Below are 13930 nucleotides of genomic sequence, written 5' to 3'. Positions count from 1 at the left end.
GTACAACCACTCTGGAAAGCTACCTGGCGCTTTCTAAGACAAATAGGAATAGTGCTTCCTCCAGACCCAGCTATACCACTGCTAGGTATATACCCAAAGTTTGTTCAAGTACACAAAAAGGACATTTGCTCAACCATGTTTATAGCAGCTCTATTTGTAATAGCCAGAACCTGGAAACAACCCAGATGTCCATCAACGGTGGAATGGGTACAGAAATTGTGGTACATCTACACAATTGAATAGTACTCAGCAATCAAAAAGGAGGAAATCATGAAATTTGCAGGCAAATGGTGGGATCTAGAAAAGATCATTCTGAGTGAAATATCCCAGAAGGAGAAAGACAAACATGGGATATACTCACTTATATAGACCTATAAGATATGATAAACATAATGAAATCTATACACCTAAAAAAGATAATCAATTGAGCGGACATGGGGTAAGATGATCAATCCTCGTTTAGAAAGACAGATGGGATATGCATTGAACGTATGACAGGAGTCTACTGAGCGCATCTGAAAGACTCTAACTAGCAGTGTTTTCAAAGCAAAGACTCATGACCAAACCTTTGGCAGAGTACAGGGAATCATAAGAAAGAAGGGGATTTAGTCTGATGGGGAAAGGATAGGAGCTCCACAAGGACCAAATATATCCGGGCACAGGGTCTTTTCTGAGACTGACATTCAACCAAGGACCATGTATGGATATAACCTAGAACCTCCACTCAGATGTAGCCTGTGGTAGCTCAGTAACCAATTGGTTTCCCAAAGTGAGGGGAACAGGGACTATTTCTAACAGGAACTCAATGACTGGCTCTTTGGTCTCCCCACCCCCGAAGGGAGGAGCAGTCCTGTTAGGCCACAGAGGAGGGCTTTGCAGCCAGTCCTGAAGATACCTGATAAAACAGGATCAGATGAATGGGGAGGAGGTCCCCCCTATCAGTGGACTTGGAAAGGGGCATGGTGGAGATGAGGGAGGGAGGGAGGGACTGGGAGGGAATGAGGGATCGGGACACAGCTGGGATACAGAGTTAATAAAATGTAACTGATAAAAAAAATAAAAAATAAAAAAAATATATAACAAGTTAAAAAAAAAAAACCACTGTGTACTCTGACTTTTAATTAATTAATTAATTAAACCTAGCTCTCCTTAACATAATTATCGAAGAATGGAAACTTACCTTTACCATTGAAATATCTCTTGTCTACTTTAGGTCTGTTTTGTTCCTCTTATTTTTTTCCTATTTTTATTCTTCATTTATTTCATGATAATTTGTATTGATGTATACTGACTTTTTCTTTCTATCTTTTGGGATTTATATGATCAACTTTTAATTGGTGACTGGCCTGAGGCTTATATGAAATATACTGTCATTATTTCATTTTATTTTAAGTTTGTAAAAAGTTACATAAAAATTACATATTTACATGTTCTGAACTTTTTTCTTTTGAATTTTCATATCACATTTTCCTATTTTTAATGTTGTAACATTTATATTAACCTTAAAAGTAAATTCTTACTACACAAAAATGTATTTTGTAGAAATTTACATTTACCTATACCGGCTACATCAGTGCTTTGGGTGCATTTGTATTGGTGTTGAGAACATTTTCACTTCAGTGTGGGGAAGTGCTGTAGCCGTTTCTTACAGGGGTTAGTCTCAAACCTAGTGTGGATCAGCTTAATATTTTTCTTATTTAGGGAAGACAAAATTTTTATTTTAGAGAAAAATATATGTAGCTATAGTGGTTATAGATCATGGGTGTTTTCTTTCAGTACTTTGTACTTTTCAACTGCAGAGTTTTGAAACTTGTTGAGAAATGTGACAGTTTTATATAGATTTCTTTTTATGTGCCAAGTTGAGTTTATTGTTTTGCTAAATTTTTTTTCTGTCCTTGACTTGACAATGTATTACTCTATCTCAGTGACAATATCTTACTGTTCAACTAATCTGTCACCTTCACTTCCTCCTTCTTTCTCTCTTCCTCTTTTTCTCCTCTCTTTCTCCCACTCCACCTTAGTCCTCCTCTGTTCCTCCTTCTTCCCCTATACTTCTTTCCTCTCCTCCTTCTGCCCCTCCTCCCTCCTCTTCTGCTGTCTTTCTTTGTTAGTCTCCTTCTCCTTCCTTCTACCTTTCCACCTTCTCATACCTGTCTCCCCCACCCTCCTCCTCTCCTCCATCTGGTTCTCTCCTCTTTCTGCTTCTTCTTAACCCTTTCCCTTCCTCTCCCCTTCTCCTCTATTTTTCTCTTCTGTATCCTTTGGTAGACCTCTAGTAAATCTAGCAGATTGCTGTTAAAAACAATGATGGGAAATCCCAACCATTCTATTTTACAAATAAGAACTCAGGAGCCAGATACTGGGGTAAAAACTGGCTAGCTCAAAAAGGCAGAGAAAGCACCCAGCTGACCTTCCTTCTCAGTTCAGGTCTGGTTGGTAAAAACCCAAAAGGCTCACTAGTACAACTAACAGCACAGGGGGAAAAGGCCAAAAACCTAAGGACAAAGGCTTGCTAGTTCAAAGCCCCAAAAGCCAGGGAGTTGCAGGGCTGAAGCCTAAGCTAAAGCCAGAGCTTGAGCTAAAAGCTCCTTCTTCTCCTCCACACTTTTAAATACCCCTCAAATCAAAGTCTCTTACCCATTAATCCTAGTCAGCTGGTTTCTTGTGCTTGACCTAGGGTTAAGTTCATTAGATCCAGTATACAGGAGCTCTTGGTGTAAAGGTGTGTGCTAGGCTGCCTGACCCACACCATAATCGCCTGTTTACAATAAACAGAAAGTCCTTGGATTTAAATGTGTGTGTTAGGGCTCAACAAATCAAACAAGAAATAGAGTTTTACAGGTCACAGTTTTGGGGTTCACAATGGGATCAAATAACATGCAACAACAAATGTTTCTCATTTTTTTATTTTGTATGTTTTTGTTTTGATTAATTTTTTATTTTTTATATTAGTTACAGTTTATTCACTTTGTTTCCCAAATGTAGCCCCCTCTCTCATTCCCTCCCAATTCCACCCTCCCTCCCTCCCTCATCTCCTCCCTGCCCCTCTCTAAGTCTACCCATGGGGGAGGTCCTCCTCCCCTTCCATCTGATCCTAGCTTATCAGGTCTCTTTAGGACTGGCTGCAATGTCCTCCTCTGTGGCCTAGCAAAGCTGCTCCTCCCTCTGGTGGGGTGGGGGAAAGTTCAAAGAGCCATCCATTTAGTTCATGTCAGAGACAGTCCCTGTTCCCATAATTAGGGAACCCACCTGGATACTGAGCTGCCATGGGCTACATCCAGGCAGGGGTTCTAGGTTATATCCATGCATGGTTGTTGGTTGGAGAATCAGTCTCAGAAAACACCTTTGTGCCCAGATATATTTGGTCCTTGTGGAGTTCCTCTTCTCTCCTCTCCAAGTTAGACTAACTCCTCCTTCTTTCATATGATTCCCTGCATTCTGTCCATGGTTTGGTTATGAGTCTCAGCCTCTGCGATACACTGTTAGGCAAAGTCTTTCCTGGGCCTTCTGTGACTGTGTTATAAGCAGAAGTAGAAGCTTAATCTACGAGATATAGCACCATTACTAAAAAATCTAAACATTTGTCTTATTTATGCCAAGGATTTTTATTACATTAAGGATTTTCAAAAGTATTTCGTCTCTGTTTTTGTTTGTTTAGCATCACAAAGAAGAGGCTAATTTTATTGACTTTTGCTGTTTATGTAAGAATCACATGACATTTCCATTCACTTGACCTGGCTTTCTCACTTCTTGCTCAGAGCTCACTTCCACTATCCACTCTTGTATCCTTCTGTACTTTCTTGTGTCTTCTGTCATTCCCCAAGGCAGGGTTGTTGCTTGCCACGTTTTGCTTTGTTTTGTCTGAGCATGGTTCTAGTTCATCCTTATGCTTGAAGGACAATTCTATTTGCTATTCTGCATTTTTACTAATAAATGTTTCTTTTGTTTGTTATCCGTAGAGTTATTGTGGCAACTTACGAGCACAGGCCTTTCAACTGCTCCTCTATTTGAATCGGTGCAAATGTTCGGATACTATGTCTTCTACACTTTTTGTAATTTTTATTATGAAAATGTAGGCAGCTATGGGTGAGTCAAAGTGCTCTGTCTTTTACTCCTCAATGCTATTTTCTTTCTTACATTTTTTTTTTAATCTGACTAATTTGTTCAGATTGTCTTTCGGTTCTGATGTTTTCCTTCATCTGTATAATCAAGTAGGTATGGTTTCATGGTGGAGGGCAAGTAGCCTTTGCAGACAGACAATTGAAGCATTAATCCTCTTCATACTAACTAAGGGTTCCATAATTTAAGCAAATATGTATACACATAACTAAAAAGATTAAATTATCCAGTGCAAAGTGGTCAAAGGTGTTCAGGAAGTATCTGAGACACAGTGTCTTTGACGCAGTGCTAAACACTATTGCCTACTTACCCTAGTTATGAACCTGTTGATACTGAAAAACATTTAAAGTTGAAAACTATCTTATTTTTAAATTTGTATTCTTTAAAAAGTTTAAAACATTCTGATAATTCCTACTATATAATTGTTATTCTACTTATATTTATCTAGGAATAGTGATTAAAGAATTCCAAGTGATAGCCGCATCATAAAATATTAGCAATATTTTAAAAATAGTCTGTTATGAAAAGTGTTGTATTATACATTTGAGGCATGTCTAACTTAGTCATAAATAAGTGTAAGTCTAAATTAACACTATTTGGACAATTTTACTATGCTGAACTCTTTTGTGTATGTGATTTTATGTTTATTTATTTTAAAAACACTTCTTTTTAATGTTTTCTTGTGCATCATTTTTTCCTTGTGTGTTTATTTTCTTCCCCTTGAAGACTGGGATAAGCATCACATCCCAAACCATTGGCAGTTGAGTCAGTGTTTAGTGTTTTCTTGTGGGCTTTTCCTTTCTTGGCAAACTTACCTCTCAGATGGTCCAAAACTGACTAGGGGGATGACAAAAATGTGTCTTCAGGATGCCATTGCATGCTGGAGCATCCAAGTGTTGACCTTGAATGGGACCACAACACTCTGATGCATCAAACCTTTAGGTTTAGAAAGCTGTTTAGATTTCGTATTATTTATGTCTTCAGACTTTGCTTTTATCATAAGAAATTTAGCTCCAAGCAACATCCAATTACTGGACTAGAGAAAAGTTTCAACAATTATGCCAGTAGTGGGCTCTGCTGCCTTTGATTTGAAAAGATCTTCTCAAAACCATTGTAAAAGAACGTGGTTTCCACTTCATACGTCAGGCTTCTAAAGGCCTTTGATCTTTGGAAAGGTATTCGTGGTCTAAATAACCACTGCATTCTTATAGAAATAAGTGAAATCTGGATTTAAAATAATTGACACCTAAGGGAAAACTTATTAAATGTAATCTTTATCCACCATATAAAAAGTTTCTTTAGATCAAACATTAAAGGTGAATAAATCCTTTATACTTATTCAAAATTAGTTATATCTACTCACCATTAAATAAGAAAAAAATCTTCTGTAAAAACAAAAATAATACAAGTGGAGGCAGTCTGTCAGGCTTAGCCACATTTAAAACACCCCCCTTCAAATTTAATTCAAAGTAGGAAACAAAGGGAAGAAAGCCAGACGGAGCATACACAGCAGCAACATAGAATGACAAATTTAGCTAACAGTCTTCGCATCTTTTAACATAGCACCACTTTTCATCCAAGTGTCTTAGATAGGTGAGTCTCTGAAAACCCATCATTCATATTCTGAGCTCAGAGATTCTTTGAGGAGTTTATTTTATATGAAATTTCTTGCTCCTTAGAACATTTTATTTTCTCACATTTGCCTTTACTTCGATCATATTTTAATATCTTATAACTTAAGTTCAAGAAAGAAACTGGTTTTGAGGATAACTAATTTTTCTCCTGGATCTCATTTCAGTTAGTAAAAGCCAGGTGGCTAACGAGTGACTACTTTTCTTTTTTTTTTTTTTCAATGCAGTTTATTCAGGAACGTTGAACAATCATCTGACCCTGGGGAAAGCCAGCCCACAGCTTAAATAGCCTCTGGGTAGCCAACCCCAGCGTGCCACATGGGCAATGCAGATAGGTCCACATACATGGAAGCAAGCCAGATCCTCAGCCTTAGCCAAATGTGGAGTTGTTTGAGTGACTACTTTTCATGGCTTCAAAGTGCAGTACCTTGTGCTTTGGAGAGTCACCTGAGAGACGCATAGGTTCTTTTAAGGAGGTAGAATTAAAATAGCATACACGTAACAATGGATTTGAGGATATGAAAGGGAGGAGAAACTTGTCCTGTCTTCCTGCTAGAGAAGGAAAAGCTGCCTGCTCTGTGATTTCACACTACCTCTGCTGAAGACTGTGTTTCTCTGTGAACATGCAGTAACATTATATGGCTCTAGATACACTTAAATAAAATCACTTTACTTCCTCATTTGTAAAGCATTTGTCCAGTGATTGTGAATGGTCAGTAAAAAGATGGGTAAGATTTTATTTCATGGATTGGCTCTCTTCCAAACAACGATCGCGAAGTTCATATTTTGATGTGTAAATATCAGTGTTTTCCATGACAGGGCATATCAATTCCATGTGTATTCTTTAATACACACATCATACCCAATTATTGGCACATATATCTTGCACCCCTCAGCCAAAAGATCTGTAACTTGTTGGCTTGGATTTTATGTGATTGTGGCTTCCCAGAGGAAAATCAACTGAAGGGGTGAACTGACAGAATAAAAACAAACACACAAACATGATTTAGACACCAGTGCTTATAATAGAAAACTATAATTTGTTTTTTTCAGGAAGAACTCTTTAAAATCTTTTTTCTTTTATTGAAAATAGATTATTTTTTCATATAATATATCCTGACAATAGTTTCTCCACCCTCTAATCCTCCCATTTCTTCTTTTCCTTCCCTTCCCTCCATATCCACTCCTTTTCTGTCTCTCATTAGAAAAAAAAAAAAAGAGGTTTCTAAGAGATAACCACTAAACATGACAAAATAAAATATAATAAGATAAAGCAAAAACCATCATACCAAGGTTGGACACGGTAACACAGAGGGAGGAAATGAGTCACAAGAGCAGGCAAAAGAGTCAGAGACCCGCTCATTTTCATAGTCAGGAGTCCCATAAAAACACTAAACTGTGTGAATATGCAGAGGACCTGGTGCATACCCCTGTAGACCTCGTGCTTGCTGCTTTGGTCTGTCAGCTCATATGTGTCTTGCTTAGTTGATTCAGGGCTGTGTTTTCCTCGTGACCTCCATGCCCTCTGGCTCTTACAGTCTTTCTGCTGCTTCTCCAGTCGGGTTCCCTGAGATCTGGGGTGGGGGATTTGATAGAGAACTCCCATTTTAGACTCTCTCCACATAATGTCTGGTTGTGGGTCTCTGCATTTGTTCCCATCTACTGCAGGGAGAAGCCTCTCTGATGGTCAATGGATCAGGCACCAATCTGTGAGTATAGCAGAATACCATTAGGAGTCATTTTATTGATACTTTCTCTCCTCCTCCTCCTCCTCCTCCTCCTCCTCCTCCTCCTCCTCCTCCTCCTCCTCCTCCTTCTTCTTCTTGTACTAGTGCCTGGTGCTCGGTTTTACTCTAGGTCTTTGCACAGTCTAGTCTTTGGTTCTTGGCCACCCAAGAAGTTTTCAGGTATGAGTTCCTTCTTTTACCCAGTTTTCCTTAAGTCAAATCGAACATTATTTGGTCACTCCTACTAGTTCATGCTACCATTGCCCTGGCACATCTTTCAGGCAGGACAGATTGTAAGTCAAAGGTTTTGTGGCTGGGTTGGTGTCCATGTTTCTCTTTTGGTATCTTGTGGAGTATCTTCCCTCACCAAAGAGACATAGAGCTAAATGCTCTGTGTAGACACCAGCTCAACTTGTCCAAGTTCAATTAGTTGTTTGGATATTGTCCTTCACAATGGGACCCTGTTGTCATTTGGCAGAGAGCAACCATTTGTCTTAGCAACAGTCTGGGTTGTTTGAGGATTTCCACGGCACGCCATTGGACAACAACTTAACTGAATGCAAAGTGGTCCTACCTCTGGAAGCCTGGCCTGGTTATAAGAGATGCCCACTGAAACTTCATATCCTCCCTTACTAGGAGTCCTCATTAGGATCACAGTCATAGATTTCGGGAAGTTTCCACTGTACTAGATTTCCACACCACCCCCCAAATGCCCTACAATTTCAGCCACCACCACCACCCTGCTCCTGCTCCTTCCAGCTTCCATCCCTACCCACCCCTAGTCTACCCATAAAATCTATTTTCCTTTCCCAGGAAAATCCATGTGTCCCCCACAGACCCTTCCTCTTTACCTAATCTTTCTGGGTCTGTGGATTGTAGCTTGGTTTTCACTTACTTAAGGGCTAACATCCACTTATATGGATACCATAATGGTCTTTCTGGGTCTGGATTGCCTCAACTCAGGATGTTGGGTTTTTTGGGTTTTGTTTTGTTTTTGTTGTTGTTGTTACATCCATTTTCTTCTATGTAAAACTTTTAAACAACCCTTGTTGTAAATATATTTCAAACAAAAGACAGTGTTTTGTTTTTGTTTCTTTAAATTCTAAGATCAAGAAGGAAGTATTAATATTCACAGTAATAATACTCACATGGAGACAAAAGAATATTTAAATAAACATTTCTAAAAATGAGGAAGTAGCACCCAGGTTATTTAGTTGGTAACTTAAGATTTTTCAGGAAGAATGTGGGAAATGTTTCAGTCATAGCTTGTAAGCCTCTAAATAATCACTTTAAGACACTGTTGAGTCTCAAAATGGGGAAATAGAAAAATGAGGAAAAATCAGTTGAAATCTAACAAGCTCTGAAGTCAAATGAGTGAAGTAATAGGCTACATTTCCAAAAGATTGTTCTAAAATATTTAGTAGATGTCAGGAAGAAAAACATGCCTTGCAATGCTCATCTGTATCAGCTGCATTCTATGTGTGCTAACCATCTGGATCCTGATGTCTAGGGTTTCTTTACTAAATCGTCTGTAGAAAGAAGAGTTTGGTTTTATTGAAAATGGCTTCCTCCCTCATCTGAAAATTGAAGCATCTTTGGTAATTAGACATTCTGAGAAAAAAAATGCTGCAATTAAACTCATATATTGATCATTGGAATTTGCAGCAGTTATTTTGAGGTAGAATGGAATTTTTCTGTTTCCATATTTTCTCTTTAAGCTATACATTCCCTGATCCTTCTCTAAGCCACTGGTAGTGAGTACAATTTGAGATCAAATGCAGAGCCTGTGTAACAGACAGCTGCTGTAACTATTGTTTTTCAGGTTCAGGTTGCCACAAGTCTACTAGGTAGGACTTTCCAGTTCTCACTGCTATATGATTGAGACATGTTTATGGCTGCACGGGATAAAAAGGCCTTTAATTTGATGTTTGAGATATATGGGTTTCAAGGAAAAAAAATCAATGATGATTGTATAGCTTTTTCTCCGCTTTGGTAAACAATGTTGACTACAGAACTCATCAAGGCTCAGGAACCCCGAGCTACCAGCAAAAAGAAGAGGGATGCAATTGCTTCTTTAAACGCTTCTTGCTTTCCTCATCCCTGCTTCATATCTCCTTTAATCTGCTTTAATCTCCCACATTTACAAAACACAGCCTTCAAATTTTGCAGAAGTCAGTTCTTTCCAAGCTAGTGTTTCTCTGTGGTCTGACTTCCTCTGGCCACCCCATGAATTCAGCTGTTGAGCAGACTATGTTATTCCTTAAATGGATCAGACAGACAAAGGTAGTCTATACACTAACAACAACACTTGGTTTTGGCAACTAGTGCTGAAGGTGAATGGCCAAGGAAGGTAATTTCACATGCTGGAAGGTGCTCCATCTGCGCTGACTGAGTTTCCAACAGGATTATCTGGCACTCAAAACCATCTGATAAAAACTCAAGGGAACTTCATGGAACGTTTCTCTTTATCTTCAATTATTAAATTCAAAATTAATTATAAATTTTATTACTTTCAATAAAACAAATCAACTGAAGCCCTTAAAATAGCATACAAAATTTACTGTTTGGGTTGTAAACAAAGATGACCAAAAAGAGTCTAGACTTGGTGAGGAGGAATGGGGGTTCCTCAATAAACCCCCATTTATAGCTGCAAAGCCTAGTACTTCTGTTCCCTCAAATGTGAACCATTTCTGCCTAGCTTTTGTTCCACATGTTTCTGTAGAGTGTGAGGAATGAATGCACAGACTAGAGAACAATTCATAATTCCCCGCCTGACTTGGCATGGCTTTCTACTGAATAATCTAATCATAAAGAGGGAGGATTCAATAGCCTACATACACTCACTTGAAAGAATTTTTCAAGCCAATATTATTTTAAGAGTAAAGAATAATTAAGCTATCTAATTATTTTCTCAGCATTAATCACAGCCACTTCAAAATAATGTCTTCAGACCCAGGAAAATGCTGTGTCACCTGGTCAAGGATCATGATGTCCAGCTATTGTGATCTAGAACAGTACCATGTTGTCAATGTCATGGAGTGCAAACTAGTAAAACCTCATTTTAAATTTAGAAAATTTGAGAAACAAGTGGTGGTTATCATATACATTTCACCCAGCTTCTACATGACCTGAGAATACTTACAATGCACAAGTAATTTGTACTTTATTTGGTCTTTACTAGAATGTGGAATTCAACTTTCCCTTGGTTTCACAAATTAGTCTTTATATTAGCTATCTTTCTGTTGCTGTGATATAATACCATCACCAAAGCGACTTATATTGAAAAAAAAAGTTTGTTTTGGTGTATGGTTGCAGAAGGAGAAAAGTCTGTCATGGCCAGGAAGTATGACAACAAGCAGTAAGCATGACAGACAGACAGAGCAGGAAGTGGCAAACACAAAGCAGAAAAAGCAAACACAAGTAGAGGGAGGCTGGCAGCAAGGCGTCATCTCTTAAATCTCCTTCAACAGTGCCACTGTTGGGGGCCAGGTATTCGAATATCAGAGAATACTTGAGTATTTCCCCTTTAAACCACCACAGTTATCTTTAGTTTGTAAACAATACTGGACTTCCTTGACCATGATAAGTTTTAGGAGATCTGATTATGTTTTAGAAGACTGCTGATATTGTTTTTTGAGATGTAATTCTGGGTATGCTTTGAGGACAATTGTCTCTCTCTGACAAATTACATTTAACTGTGTTCAAGCAGAGTCCACAATATTGATGTCTATTTAATCTTATGTTCTGCTATGCTTTCAAAGCTCAGCTACTGTTTTCCCCTTTGTAACTAATAAATATGTCCATGGAGATTATTTATTTAACTAAGGATTTTATCTATGTTTCAATTACTGTGATGTTCTGATGAGAGTTTTATCTCCCCCTATCTTTTATATTTACCTCATCGCAATATTGTATAATGAAGAGTTTCCTTCTCTGTGTCCTTTATTTATGTAAAAACATTATATTATACTGCATTTGTTTCAACGTATATATGGCAATCATGCTATCTTCATTAGTCAGATTCCATGGGAATAGAACCGACAGAATAGATGTACCTTAAGAAGGGATTAACTAGTTTGCCTTGCACAAAATGACTAGGTGGTACAATGGCTGTGCTCACAATGAAGGGGCTCAGAACCAGGAGGCTGTGAGTCTTACAACAATGATAAGGATTCCTGGAGAACCACCTGTCTCATGTCACATTGGCAAATTTATGAAAATGGGTTCTGTTGTCACAAAAAAAAAAAAAAAAAAAAAAAAAGGCTAAGCAATCACAGTGGCAGGATAAACTTACCAGCAAGATAAGATGTGAAGGCCATGAGCAAAAGCAATGCTTTTCCCTGGAACCTCCATTTATCTGTGCTGCCAGTAGAAGGTGTTATCCATATTTTTAATGTGGATTTTCCCATTTCAAATATTACAATTAAAAATAATGACTCCCAGGTGTGTCCAGCAGCTTATTTCTTAGTTGATTTCATATGTGGTCATGTTGACTACCAAGATTAACTATGCCATTGTATTTGTCAGTATTTTTGAGTAATCCTAGGTTCCTTTTTGTAATATTTTATTAACAATATAATATACTCAAGAATGACAAAACAATATTTCTTGTCCCTAACCTGGAATCAAACTTATTTTTATTCCTTTTTTACAAAACAATATTTGGAACTAAAAATCTAGGTGGTCACTGTCACTGTCACTGCTACTAGCATGTCATTGCCTGTAAGCCCTTTCACTGGGTAGAATACTGTGTGTGTGTGTGTGTGTGTGTGTGTGTGTGTGTGATCCAGCCACATACATAAACACCTTTATTTCAGTATATATCTGTGTATATATTGTACAACATAGAAATATACTGGCATTTCTGACTTCAATGCATTACAGGTTCATTTAGGTTTCCACAATTTGGAAATAATAATTTATCTCTAATAGCCAAAAGACTTCTTATTTCTGGTGTGCATACTTATTTTGCTCAGAGCTAGCAGATACTAAGCTTATCGTCAGAATTGCTTTTATACTCCTCCAAGAAAAACTTCTCATAAATACAACAAAAATATTTCTGTACAGAGATTTCATATTTGACTTATAGAAAATACTCACAGTCTGTATTCTCAAAGTAAAACAGATCAGACCTTTTCTCTTCCTCCAACTTCATTTGAGTGTTTATGTGTTTGTAATGCTGATGGGCTTAAGGTCCATTCTGTTTCTTTTTCTAATTCTGATTTAATATTTACCACCACCAGATTGGAAATTATGTGAAAACTCACAACTTATTTCTGTGTTATTTCACCTTTCTTTCTTTGTTGCTTTCTTGTTTCTTTGTTCTTTTGTTTCTTTTTCTTTTCATTTCTTTTTTCTGTGTCTGCCATTCATCTGGTGGTTTGAACAGGAATGGTTCCCATAGACTCATGTCTCTAAATGCTTGGTTACAGACACTGACACTATTCAGAAATGTGGCCTTGTTGGAGCAAATGTGGTCTTGTGGAAGAAAGTGTGTCACTGTGGGGCAGGCCTTGAGATCTCCTATGCTCAAGCTGTGCCCAGTTTGGCTTACAGGCTCTTCTTCTGCCTGTGGATGAACATGCAGAACTTACAGCTTCTTCTCTAGCACCATGTCTGCCTGAATGTTGCCATGTTTCTTGCTATGACAAAATAGATATCATCCTCTGAAACTGTAAGCTAGCCTCCATTAAATATTTTACTTTATAAGAGTTGCTGTGGTCATGGTGTCTTCACATTAATAGAAACCCTAACTAAAACAATCTTGTTATCTGGTCTATTTTAATATGTTTTGGGTCAAATCCAGTCACCTGTTCTGAATACACTAAGATAGTTTTCTTACTGAGGAAATTCAAAGAATAATAAGGTCTTACTTCAAAAGCCTATAGTCCACAAAACTGGAAAATCTAAATGAAATGAACTAAAGTTAAGATCAGGTAAACAATTAAAATAATTCTGTAACCCTTAGGGTAATAGCTGCAGTCATTAAAACTCTCCCAACAAATAAACAAACAGACAAGCAAAGGCCCAGGGGCAGATGGTTTCAGAGCAGAATTCTACCAGACTTTCAAAGAAAAGCTAATAATACCAGGACTTCTCAAGCTATTCCATAAAATAGAACCAGAAGGATCCTTGCTAAACTCATTCTATGAGGCCATTGTCACCCTGATACATAAACCAGAGAAAGACCTAACAAATGAAGAAAATTTCAGACCAATTTCCCTTATAAACATTGATATAAAAATACTCAATAAAATAAAACTCAGTCCAAGAACACATCAAAAACATCATCCATCAGGGTCAAGTAGGCTTCATCCAAGTAGTTTAATAAAGGAAAATCTATCAATATAATCCATCACAGAAACCAACTGAAACAAAAATACAAAAGAAAAAAAATCACCTCATCAGATGCTGAAAAAGCAAAAAGTGGTTTGAGAAAATCCAACACCACTT

The sequence above is a fragment of the Meriones unguiculatus genome, chromosome 20 (genome assembly GCF_030254825.1).
Source record: "Meriones unguiculatus strain TT.TT164.6M chromosome 20, Bangor_MerUng_6.1, whole genome shotgun sequence".
NCBI classification, from domain to species: domain Eukaryota; kingdom Metazoa; phylum Chordata; class Mammalia; order Rodentia; family Muridae; genus Meriones; species Meriones unguiculatus.
Note: the sequence above shows the minus strand (reverse complement) of the source record.